Genomic DNA, 12421 nt, shown 5'->3' on the forward strand with positions numbered 1-12421 from the left:
ATCGTCTTGCACAGTAAACAACTTGATCAAGTATGTGCATGTGTGTAGTTGAAGCAATGCTCGAAATCATGTAACTAAGAACTTAATTAAATTTATTAAAACACTTCATTTAACTCAATCAATTCATTCTAATATGAGGTTACTAATAGAATGGTATAAATATTCATATCTCAAGCACATCACAATGAATCCAACAAGATTTATCTAGTAACAATAAAATAGGATTTATATCTTAATATAAAACCACCAAATATTATCATAAAGTATCATGTCACATCACTAGCATCATCATGTAGATATGATCAAACTGAACAATATAGCATCTAACATCTATCCTATATGATACTCGCAAATAAAACAATGTTGAAGCATCAAAGCATCTCAAATACACATATACTTGAATACCATAAAGTATCTTTCAAACCAAATTAAGCCATGGTACAAAATGCAAACACAGGGAGCCCTACACATCAACCCTCTTATTTAGTTTTTATAGTTATTTTAGTTTTATAATTAATATCAATTCTATATAGAAAATATTTACTTTTTATTTAATATATTTAATTAATTAATTTAAATATTTATATTGCAGTGTTATCAATTTATAATAAGTTTTAATGTAATAATTTAATATAAATTAAATTACTAAATTTTGTATTTTATACAAAATATTACATATTGAAATAAAAATAAATAAGATGATATTGCAATAAGATTATTTTTAGTATGTCTTAACTTATTTCTTTTTTAAAGGTATATAAATTATTTTTTGTTAATCAGGATCAAAGGTAATTTAAGTGGTGAATATTTGTCAATTGGCAAATTTTGCACATCAAAAAACTAGGATTTGGAAAATAAGTGTACATGTGGTATGATCATGTCACCCAAACTTCATAAAAATTGGGTCACATGCCCAAGCCCATCACCCAATGATTTATGCAATCTTCATTTTTGACTTGATATAGCCAATCAAATTTACTTTTTGGACATGAAAAAAAAAGATTCACCTATGATATATCCAAAAGGAAATTTTGGATATCCTAAATTCACGCATGGTTTTTAAAAGATAAATTTAGAGGAGGTATGAAATTCACCTATCATTTTGTGGATGTATGTCACAAACCAATGTCATTTTTACCAACTCTACTATTTATCGATATACCTTGGAGGAACCATGATCGCCTCAAAAATGACATAAGACGTGTTATTATTACATTGGATTCACCAAATATTTGTAACCCTATATGCTTCCCATTGAATGTTCCAAAAATAATTGGTATAAATGGATGCATAGATTAGTGTTATTTTACACAATTCAATTTAATTGATTCTCACAATTCTAATCGATAGTGAAGTCTAAGACTATCAAGAGCATGGGTGAGTGCAATTGATGGAAAGGTAAATAATTTATTTTTGAAGAATACTCAGACCTCTACATGTCTACAGATTTGAGCTCATTCCTATTTAGTGGGTACAAGTTTTTGGTCAATGGTCACCTAGGAGACCTCAAACATGATGACATCTATATTTTATATTGTAGGTTGTACAACTAATGAACCATACATAAATGAATCTATATGATAGTCTATTGTCACTTCTTCAAAAAGTTAATATTTTTTTTTGGAAGCCTTTATTTCATTGGAGATGTCGAACATCAATAAGGGCAAGAGTCTTGCATGTGGGGAAATCCAAGAAATGCCAACAAAATGCATAGCCTTATCATTGTACTTTAGTGGAAGAAATGTTTGTGGAAAAAATTAGGAAGCTACATCATCACAAGTACATTTAAAGGATTCTCAACCTACAAGTATTAGTACACCAATGTCACATCTTGAACAAGTTGGGAAACTTGATATCTCTAATCATGATGATCTTGAATATTTAATTTTTAGGTAAATACCTAGAGTAGCTAGAATGATATAACCAAATTGGGTTAGAATGCCACAGATTATGATGGTTCATGACTACAAAAGGTCAGAAGAAAATACAAATAAAAAAAATGGTATGGAATCAAAAAAAGATTGGAAGTGGGATTTATTGATTAGGAATTTTCAAATAGAGTGGGAATTGAGGTATTCATTCATTGAACCTATGGATAGCCTAATTGAAGGTGAACCACTGGTAGAATGAAAATGTAAGATATGCTCAAGGAAAATAAAAAGGAAAAGAGGATAGCTAAAAATTAACACCATAGAGAAGCGTATGGGTAAAGTTAATGAGAAAAAAATTATAGATGGAGTAAAAAAAATTTAATGATAAGATGGAAAACCAAGGAATCTCAACATATTAGGACTGCAAAAATATTTGAATTTTGGGAGAAAATATAGATGAAGCTTGTTGAACTAAAAGAATCAATTGATTTTTTTCTTGTAAAAGTAAAGGAAGTAGAATAAAATGGAAAATCATTTCAATTAAGTATTACCTTTTTATATTTTGAGCAAAGTATGTGCTATCATAAACTACCCATTATTGAGTGCTTTAATACACTTTATTCCATAACTATCCTAAGAGTCATTGGTTAGTAAACAACAAGTGGGAATCAAAAAAAAATTGTAATGAGGTTGGAAAAGAATATGTAAATAAAAAAAATTAAAGAATCAAACTTTCTTGTATTATCATTAGATGAGGTTACAACAATGGAAAATATTTACTAGGTATGCATACATGCTTATCTTGTACACAATTTTGTCTTCCAACCTCATCTACTAACTATTATTAAAATAAAGGATGATGCATTAATGGAAAAAGTATTTCAACTAGTAAAGAGTTCTCTAACTGAATATGGAGATATAGAAGATAGGACAATTACCAAAAATTTGGTGTGTATTGGAAAGGATGGAGCTTAATTAACACAAGGCCACAAGAATGGTCATTGCAAAAAGATAGAAATTTTTGTGCACGTTAAATTGGTGGAATTTACTACATGGCCCATAGAACGAATCGATATTTTGGAATTGTTGGCAAGTATCCTTAAGTAAAAAAAATTAATTTTAAATCAAATAGGTCTACTGACACTTTTGTCAAAGTTCAAAATGATTTAGGGAATTTCAACACTAACTGAAGCAATAATTGATGGGAATGGTCTTCTTAATATTTATGATACTAGATGGATCTCATTGGATGGACCAATGTATCGATTTTTTTTTTTAATACCATTTTTTCTTGGTCTAATGAACTCAGTTTATAAAAAGGTGGCATGCTGAAATTTCCTAAGCTAATTTGAATGTTAAATAATGTACAAACACTCTCAACATTAGTAGGTCTTCTTCCCATGCTAGAGAAAATGAGGGGTATAACAAACAAGTCCCAATAAAGAGCTATATCTATTGTAGAATATGTTACATTTCATAGATTGACATATATAACCCTCAATAATCTCTATCAATATCCATCATCATGTTTTTATGATGAAAAAAGTTTCAAGTGGATGAGACACACATATTTGAATAATCATGATAACTTTTTACAAATTAGTGCAATTAGGAGTTATGTGAAAATATATGTGGTGTTGTGATGTAGGAGCATCCCTTGTTGATGTGTTATCCTACTCATTTGTGTTCATTCTACCAGTTATTGCTGAGTTGTAGTCATTTCTTAGTTGGAGTAATTGTCGAGTTGCAGAAATTGTCAAGTGCCAGTAATTTTGCAATATAAGTTGAGTTGAAGTTATCCCACATCATGTTAACACTCAGGTTAGCATGTTATCCCATCTCACTCTACAATGTGTACTGAGTTGTCCTTCATGTGTCAAGTGATCCTTTGTGTGCTGAGTGATCCTTTATGTGCCGAGTGTTCTCGTTGATGCCGAGTGTTAGCATTTTGGATGATTTTTTTGCATTTTTTATGGGAGCTAACTTGTGGGATTAATTTTGATTATGACATTTATGTTAAAATATTTTCTTTGTATGTGTGCAAACCATATTTGGGTCAGCCTTTCTTTTTTTTAGTGTTTTAGAATGTTCTGTAAGTCATTTTGGCAAGTATAAATAGGGTGTTTAGGCTTAGAGTTAGGCAGAAATTGAAGGTTTGGAAACTTTGTTGCATATGTGTCTAAAAGGTGTGAATTTGAAGTTGGATCTTAAATCTTGAATGTATTTATATCTAGTCATAACCTAGAAGGCCTTACATCTAGGCACATATGTTGATCATTTGATGAATCAATAAAAGAATCATGTTCTCTCTTTGTGGTGTGTTTCTCTTTGTGTGTTTTCATCCATTGTGTTAACTCTACAGGGTTGGTTTGGATTGTTGCGTGTGCCTTTGGCCCTAGTTCTTCTTACCCTCTTTGTATCAGGTGGTATCATAGCTTGAGGTTCATCCTTGTGGAGATTGATTCATGTAAAACCCTAATTTGAATTTGGTTGTAGGGTTGCAGATATGTGGATTTGACCTACAACTTGCAGAGGGTTACTATCTTGCAGGAACCTAATTTATGAAGATGGTTCATGGAAAAGGAAATTTTGATAATGCCATATTGGATACACTAAGACAAATTGTAACCAGATTAGATGTTGTGGAGATAGCTAGAGGAGAGGAGCACATCTTGATGATGTGAGTGATGATGAAGAAGTACCACCAACCCCTAATCTAGAACCTGAAGAAGATCAAGATGAGGAAATATTGCCGAAAGTATTGTTTAGGACACATTTGAAGCCTGTTGTAGAAGTTGATCCTTATGATAGAAAACTGGACAACAATGTTGTGTTGGATTGGATCTTTGATATGGAGAAGTTCTTTGAGTCTGAAAACACTCCTGATAATAGGAAGGTGAAACTTGTAGTTACTAGGCTGAAAGGTCATGCTTCACTATGGTGGGAGCATTTGTAAACTGATAAACAAAGGAGAGGAAAGGAGAAGATCAAAACTTGGGTAAAGATGGTGAATAAGGTAAAGAAAAAACTCCTTCCTGTTGATTACCAACTTAGCTTGTTGAGAAAGATGCAAAATTTGAGACAAAGAGACATGACTATGAAAGAGTATACAAAGGAATTCTATAGATTGGACATCATATTTGGACATGTTGATGATGATGTTGAGAAAATTGCAAGATATTTAAATGGATTGAGATCTGAAATTCAAGACCAAATAATTTTTGTGAAATTGGAATGTGTGGAAGAAGAATATCAATATGCCTTAAAAGTTGAGGAGATCTTAACAAAGAAACATGAACAAAAATAAAGAGGTAGAGGTGGTAGATTCTAAAGAGGCAAAGGTAGATCTTATGGAGAAGGTGGAAAATCTAATAGTTTTGTGCAAGATAAGAGAAATATGAATGGAAGAATGATGATAATGACAAGACTAAGTGGAAAGGTAGTAATTCATACCAAGGAGGTATTAGTTATTACCAAGGAAGAGGTAATTCTTATTCTAGAGGTGGTTTTTGTGGTAATTGTTTCAAATTTGGTAAAGAAGGGCATAGATCTTTTGAATGTAAATCCTCTAAAACTGGGCAAGGTAAAAAAAATGTTGTGATTCAAGGAGACATTGAGAGTTGACTAAGTGGACTTAAGGCTAGAGAAAATTTGATGGTGAGAAGCACCTTATGTAGTAAGGGAAGTGATGAGGAACCTATCATTAGGAGAAGTCTTTTCAAGACCAGATGTAAGATGGCTAGAAAATGCTGCAAGGTGATCATTGATAGTGGAATTTCTACAAATTTGCAGTTGTAGAGGTTGAAGCATCCTAAACCCTATCATGTTTCATGGATCAAAGATGAGCATAAGATATTGGTAAGTGATGAATCCATTGTGAAGTTCAAGATTGGACGTTATTTTGATGAAGTATTGTGTGATATTATGCCTAGGATTTTTATCATTCTTTTTGGGTAGACCTTGGCAATATGATAGATATGGTGTACATGATGGAAGATTGAATCAATATACTCTAAGAGGTGAATGGGAAAAAGCAAATATTGTTTCCTTTGATTGAAAGTCCAGATGAGGTTAAGTGTACTATTGTAAGAATTTGCATGGTTAATGGAAAACAATTTTAAAAAGAAGTAAAGAAGAATCAAGTTTGTTTTACTATAGTTCCTAGGGGACTGAGTGTTGGTAGTAAAGGCCGAGCAACAAAAGCTGGTGATATTGACCAAGTACTAGAAGAAATTATAGAATTATTGAATGAGTATAAGGATATTTTTGTTGAGGATATTCTCGATGGTTTACTGCTAGTAAGAAGTATAATTCATTGTATGGATTTGATTCTTGGAGCTAGTTTGCTGAACAAAGCACCGTACAGATTGACACCTATAGAGAATGAAGAACTTAATAGACAAATGCATGAATTGATGCAAAAAGGTTTGATCAGAGAAAGTTTGAGTCCATGTGTTGTACCTATTGTATTAGTAGCTAAAAATAATAGAGAATAGAGAATGTGTATTGATTTTAGAGCTATTAACAAGATCACAGTGAAATATAGGTTTCCTAGTAGATGACATAATGGATTGTTTGAATGGGGAAAAGTACCTTACCAAGATTGATTTGAAGAGTGGCTTACCAAAGAGATTGTTAGATTGCATGGATTACCAAGAAGTATTATTTCTTATACAGACAGTAAGTTTGTTGGTTATTTTTGGAGAACTTTGTGGAAGAAGATGGGTACTAAGCTAAAGTTTAGTTCTACATTCCATCTATAGATTGATGGATAGACAAAGGTTGTGAATAGAAGCTTGGGTAATTTTTTGAGATACTTAGTTGGAGATGAACCACATAATTAGGAGATGGTATTGGCACAAGCTGAGTTTTCATATAATAAGTTTGTGAATAGAAGTATAGGGAAGACACCTGCTGAGATTGTTATTGGAATGAAGCCTAGAGGAGTATCAAATTTAAGGGATGTTGTTGGTGAAGAGAAGAGAAATGTTGTAGGATAAGAATTTTTTGATTTTATGGGGTCTTTACATAAGGAAGTGAAGCTAAAGTTGGAACAAAGTAATCAGAAGTACAAGGAGAATGCTAATAAGTTTGTGTTTTCTTGTAATAATTCTATGAATAGAAGTATAAGGAAAAAACCTTTTGAGAGTGTTACTGGAATGAAGCCTAGAGGATTATTAGATTTAAGAGATGTTATTGGTGAAGAGAAGAGAAGTGTTGCAGGAGAAGAATTTTCTGATTTTATGGAGTCTTTACATAAGGAAGTGAAGCTAAAGTTCGAAAAAAGTAATCAAAAGTACAAGGAGAATGTTGATAATTCTAGAAGACATCGTGTTTTTGAAGTTGGTGATGATATGATGGTTCATTTGAAGAAAGGAATATTTCCTATTGGAACATATACAAAGATGAAGATGAAGAAGTTTGGACCTTGTAAGATCTTGAAGAAGTTTGATAGTGGAATTGCTTATGAAGTTGAGTTACCTGATCGCATGAATATATCTCCTCTTCTCAATGTTGTTGATTTGTATAAGTACCATGAGTTAGATGATGAAGTTATTGTACCTGATGATTATCCTAAGAAGAAAATTGAAGAGGTTGAATAGATATTGGATCAAAGAGTTGGTAAAAGAACAAGAGGAAAAGACTACTATGAATATTTGGTGAAGTGGAAAAATAGACCAATTGAAGATACTTCATGGATTTCTCAATCTGAATTCAATTTGGCTCAAGTTGTGACATATCAATGATTCAAGACAATCATTTCTTTCTACCCTAGTCATCTGATGTAGGAGCACCCTAGTTTTATGTTTTATCCTACTCATTTGTGTTTATTATGCTCGTTGTTGCCAAGTTACAATCATTGTTGAGTTGCAACAATTGTCGAGTGCCAGTAATTTTGTAGTATAAGTTGATTTGAAGTTATCCCACATAATGTTAACACTCAGGTTAGCATGTTATCCCATCTCACTCTATAGTATAGAGTGATCCTTTATGTGTTGAGTGATCCTTCATGTGTCGAGTGTTCCTGTTGATGCCAAGTGTCAACATTTTTTTACAAGTTTTTTGTTTTTTGGATGGGAGCCAACTTGCAGGATTAATTTTGATCATGACATTTATGATAAGATCTTATCTTGGCATTTTTGTAGACCATCTTTGTGTTGGCCTCTGTATTTTTTAATTTTCTAGAATGTTCTTTAAGTCATTTTGGCAAGTATAAATAGGATGTTTAGGCTTAGAGTTAGGTAGAACTAGAAGTTTTGTAAACTTTGTTGCATATGTGTCTAGAAGGTGTGAATTTGAAGTTGGATCTTAGATCTTGAATGTATTTGTATCTGGTTTTAACCTAAAAGGCCTTACAACTAGGCATGTATGCTGATCATTTGATGAATCAATAAAATAATCTTGTTCTCTCTCTATGGTGTTGTTATCTTTGTGTCTTTACTTCCATTGCATTAACTCTGCAAGGTTGGTTTGTATTGCTAGGTGTGCCTTTGGCCCTAGTTCTTCTTACCCTCATTGCATCATGTTGAGATACTAATTCACTACTTTTCTATGATCAAGTCAAGGAACCAAGAGAGAAACCCAGGAAGAAACTATTAAGTGCTATAAAGAAAGTCTATCACAAGTTTGTTGAATTAGTAACTACTTCTATGAAGTAAATTGCCTATGATCTTTCCTCATAGATTATACCTAGATTCCCTTAATTAAAACTAATTAATGCAATTTTTATTGTGTTTCCTCATTATTGGAGTCTCAACAATTCAAAATATTTTTTAAAAAGGCTACTGACTTTGATAGATCGTTATTGAAAAACCAAGTAATCAATGGAGTATCTCTAAATGAAATTTTAGATGAATCTAATTTGAGAGATAAATTATGTTGTTTTCTAGAGAAAATTTAGGAATAATATGATTTTATGTGGAACCCCAAAGAAGAAGGATCAATAACCAAACTTTGGACAAATCTCACCCAGAGAAAAATGTTGATGAATTCAATAAGAGATTTTTTCAAGCTCGTTGATTTATGTATGACTATGATATTAGGGTCGATGGAGGGTGATTGAATTTTTAGTACTTTGGGGTTCCTAAACTCAAAGATAATAAATAAATTAGAAAAGAATTTGGAAAATGCTTGAGGCTCTACACATCCAAGTATGAAGTCCATACTTTTCCTTATAATAGGGCACTAAATGTGTGGAGGAATAAATGTCAAAGAAGAGGGTTGGGAAACATTTCAAAGCAAATTGGGAGCTATATAAATAATGATATTAGTAACTCAAATACTAGTGTTGGTAACGTTGAACTTGAAGCTAAGATGTAATTAAGAAGTGGTATACAAATAAAAGAAAACATATTGAATAATGAAGGAATATTTAAACTTGATGATGAGGAGTTGGAGGATCTTGATGCTGAGATGATGTGGAATTTATAAAAGTAGCAGGTCCTAGGTATTTATTTAAACTTATTGATGTAGTCTATTGTCTCAACTATGGATTCTATTCATTGTATCTAGTCATCTATGATGCACAATAAGTTAAAACATATTCCAATGTCAAACACATGTATATGGTTGATAATTACATCGATAATTGAACTTTAACCACTCAAATTGATTTTTTTTTGCATTATTAGGATCATATAATATGGTATAATCCTTTAATATTTTTCATTCAAATTTTCAAATATATATCAATTCATAGAGATTCTCGTTACTTTATTTTTATATATGATAAAATTTAATGAATTCATTCATTACAAGTAGTAAGTAGAGAACTCTAGTCTTAGTGTTTGAAGAAGTCAAACTTCAATACCTAAACTAATAATCGTAACCCTTAGAAAATGAACCTAAATTCCCTTTTATAGAAAGAAGAGATAAACAAAAACAACAGGTCAATTTTTCTCATGTGAAGACTAACATCAAATACCGTATCACAACCTCTCTACAACTATACATTTCTTGATTTGATAGGCCAATTTAATAAATTAGAACCTAGATTATGCTACATTTATCCTATTCAAGAAACAAATTTCAAATTTTAAACTTGATTCAAACCATTAGAAGTAAAATATAGATATGATTGAAACAACTTTCACATACTATGATTAATCAATTATGAGCTTATTCGACTAGTTTTTTAAGGTTTATCTATTCTTCTTTGCTTGGAAGGTCAATATTTTTCATTTTACATTAAATGAGTTACAACCTTCTCAAAAATCCATACTTGGAAGATTGACTTCAAAGTAATGTTCCATCCAATACTATATTCAAATTTGTCAATGGTTTGATGCAATTTTCAATGCCTTTAGGATTTATGTCCTAAGGAAAGTTGTCTACTTCATACTTAATTATGTCTTCCAATTTATTTTGGCAAGCTTCTCTTCCAAAATTATTTTTGTTGGTGAGTTGGTACAAGAAGAATTCAACAAACCAAGATTTATCATTTTAATTATTTTTTGATTCATCTTAGCAAGATTTTTTCCATATGAGGTCAAATTTATGACACTTCTGAATGATATATGATGTCTTTATTGTTGCACAAATACGGTCACAAATTCTCTTTCTTATCAAAAGCTTATCACTAGTTTTTTTGATTTGGTTCAAAATATATTTTGTAGTATTATTTATTTGTTAAAGATTGTCTTCTTCTCAATGTTATATTTATGTTGGCATGAATTCTTTATGGGGATTGTTATTATTCTTTGGGAGACTATTTGGTGCATATGTGTTGCATTAATAACTTAGTTTTTCATTGATTTCAACATATCATTTGGACAGTTTTGGTAGGGTTGCAAAGATAGTTTTGTTGGGTGAGGTCAGAGGTTGTTGAGTTTCTTTTATTAGGGTTAGTAGTATGTTTGTGTATTTTTATAGATGCTATTTTATACATGGAAAATTTACCTGTTGGGAAAACACACAAACAAGAAAACATTAGTAGCACATATACATCAAGATTCAAATAAGACCAAAAGTCTACCAACATATTTGAGTTTTACTACACTAATGAAACCAATATATATTAGAGTTCCCACACAACCTCAAAGAAGCTCATAAAGGGCACACAAATGGAACTTTTTGGTGTGCTCAAGATTGAGGGATTTGGATGTGCTCTCCGCAGACATAGCTATTTAATCCCAAAGTGATTGAAATTATATGAAACTAATATAAATTAGTGAAGATTACTTCAATGCATGGATATGGAAGAAACCATTCTCAAGAGAATTCAAAGGTAATGGAGATGGATATAAGAATAAAACCAAGAATGCAATTCTACCATGAGAATGTAAGAAACTAAAAGAACAATGCAAACAACTACCAAAGTGTTAGCTCTAAGAAATGAAATCTATAAAATTTATAAAATCAAACTAACATGATAGAAATGCAATGGAGGAGATGATAAATGCTTGAGATAAGGGTCTTATTTATAGGCTTCAGGGAGACCTTGAGGAGGTGACATCTATGTAGCATCCACATAGCTGACACAAGGGAGACACGTGGGCTAAGGGAAAAGCGATTCAAAAGTCAAAAAGAGCCTTTTATAATCACCCAAAAATGGTCATCAAGACTATGACCCCCCTTTTTGACATTTTTGCATAATTTATTAATTGTTTATTCTTGATCAAATCAACACTATTTTATTTATTTGATTGTAACCTATGGTTTGACCACTTTATCCTATGTATTTTATTTAATTGAAAGAATGTTCTTCCTTTTAATTAAATAAAATTTCCCAAGCCTCACTTATTCTAAGTGTGTGCATGAAAAGGCATTATTTCTATTCTAAAAATAAAATAAAAGTCATTTTTGTCTCATATGATGTGTACACTTTCCAAGGTGGTGGAATTTTCATTCTCCTCCACAAATCTTTCACCTTTTAAAATCAACTATTGATCTTGGTTAGGTGAGATGGTTGTGCACATGGATCACTCAAGATGCATTCTCCACCCTTGATTATTCTTATCTTGCCTCTTAATCTTGACCATTCATTTATCTTTAAAAGGGGGCTCTCTCTTCATTCTCTCATGTTATTCTTTTGTAGTAATGTTTTGGCATAGGATTTCTTGGTGATTTTGGAACTTTGAAGAACTTGGACCATTCTTTCATTTGTATTCTCATGTTTGAATTACAACGTTATGACATTCTTATCTTAGTTTTCATTATGCTCTAGCATAGATCACATAGCTTAAATAGGAGTCTTTTTAACTCTTCACTCTTATTAGCTTGCATCTTGAATATCATCTTAGTTTATCTTGCATTGTATTGCATTCATCTTTGGTCCTTGGATACTATAATCCTTGCTTTTATCTTTGGATCTCTTGTTTTATGGTACACCTTGCAAGGGTTGCATAGCTTAGTTCAGTTGAGAGTCACCATACTACTATTTTGCACCTATGCATGTCATAGAAAGAAAGATATAAGCCACCTATCAAGTCTCTCATTCCATGAGATTCTTTGGGAATAAGGGTTTATAGAAGTGTGTCCACATTTTTACATGTATTTTTGGTGCCCACTGTGGGATTGGACAACCTTTTTTAGCTCCATTTTATCTTTTT

The sequence above is a fragment of the Cupressus sempervirens genome, chromosome 1 (assembly GCF_028749045.1).
Source record: "Cupressus sempervirens isolate cs-2001-9-10 chromosome 1, ASM2874904v1, whole genome shotgun sequence".
Classification (NCBI taxonomy): Eukaryota; Viridiplantae; Streptophyta; class Pinopsida; order Cupressales; family Cupressaceae; genus Cupressus; species Cupressus sempervirens.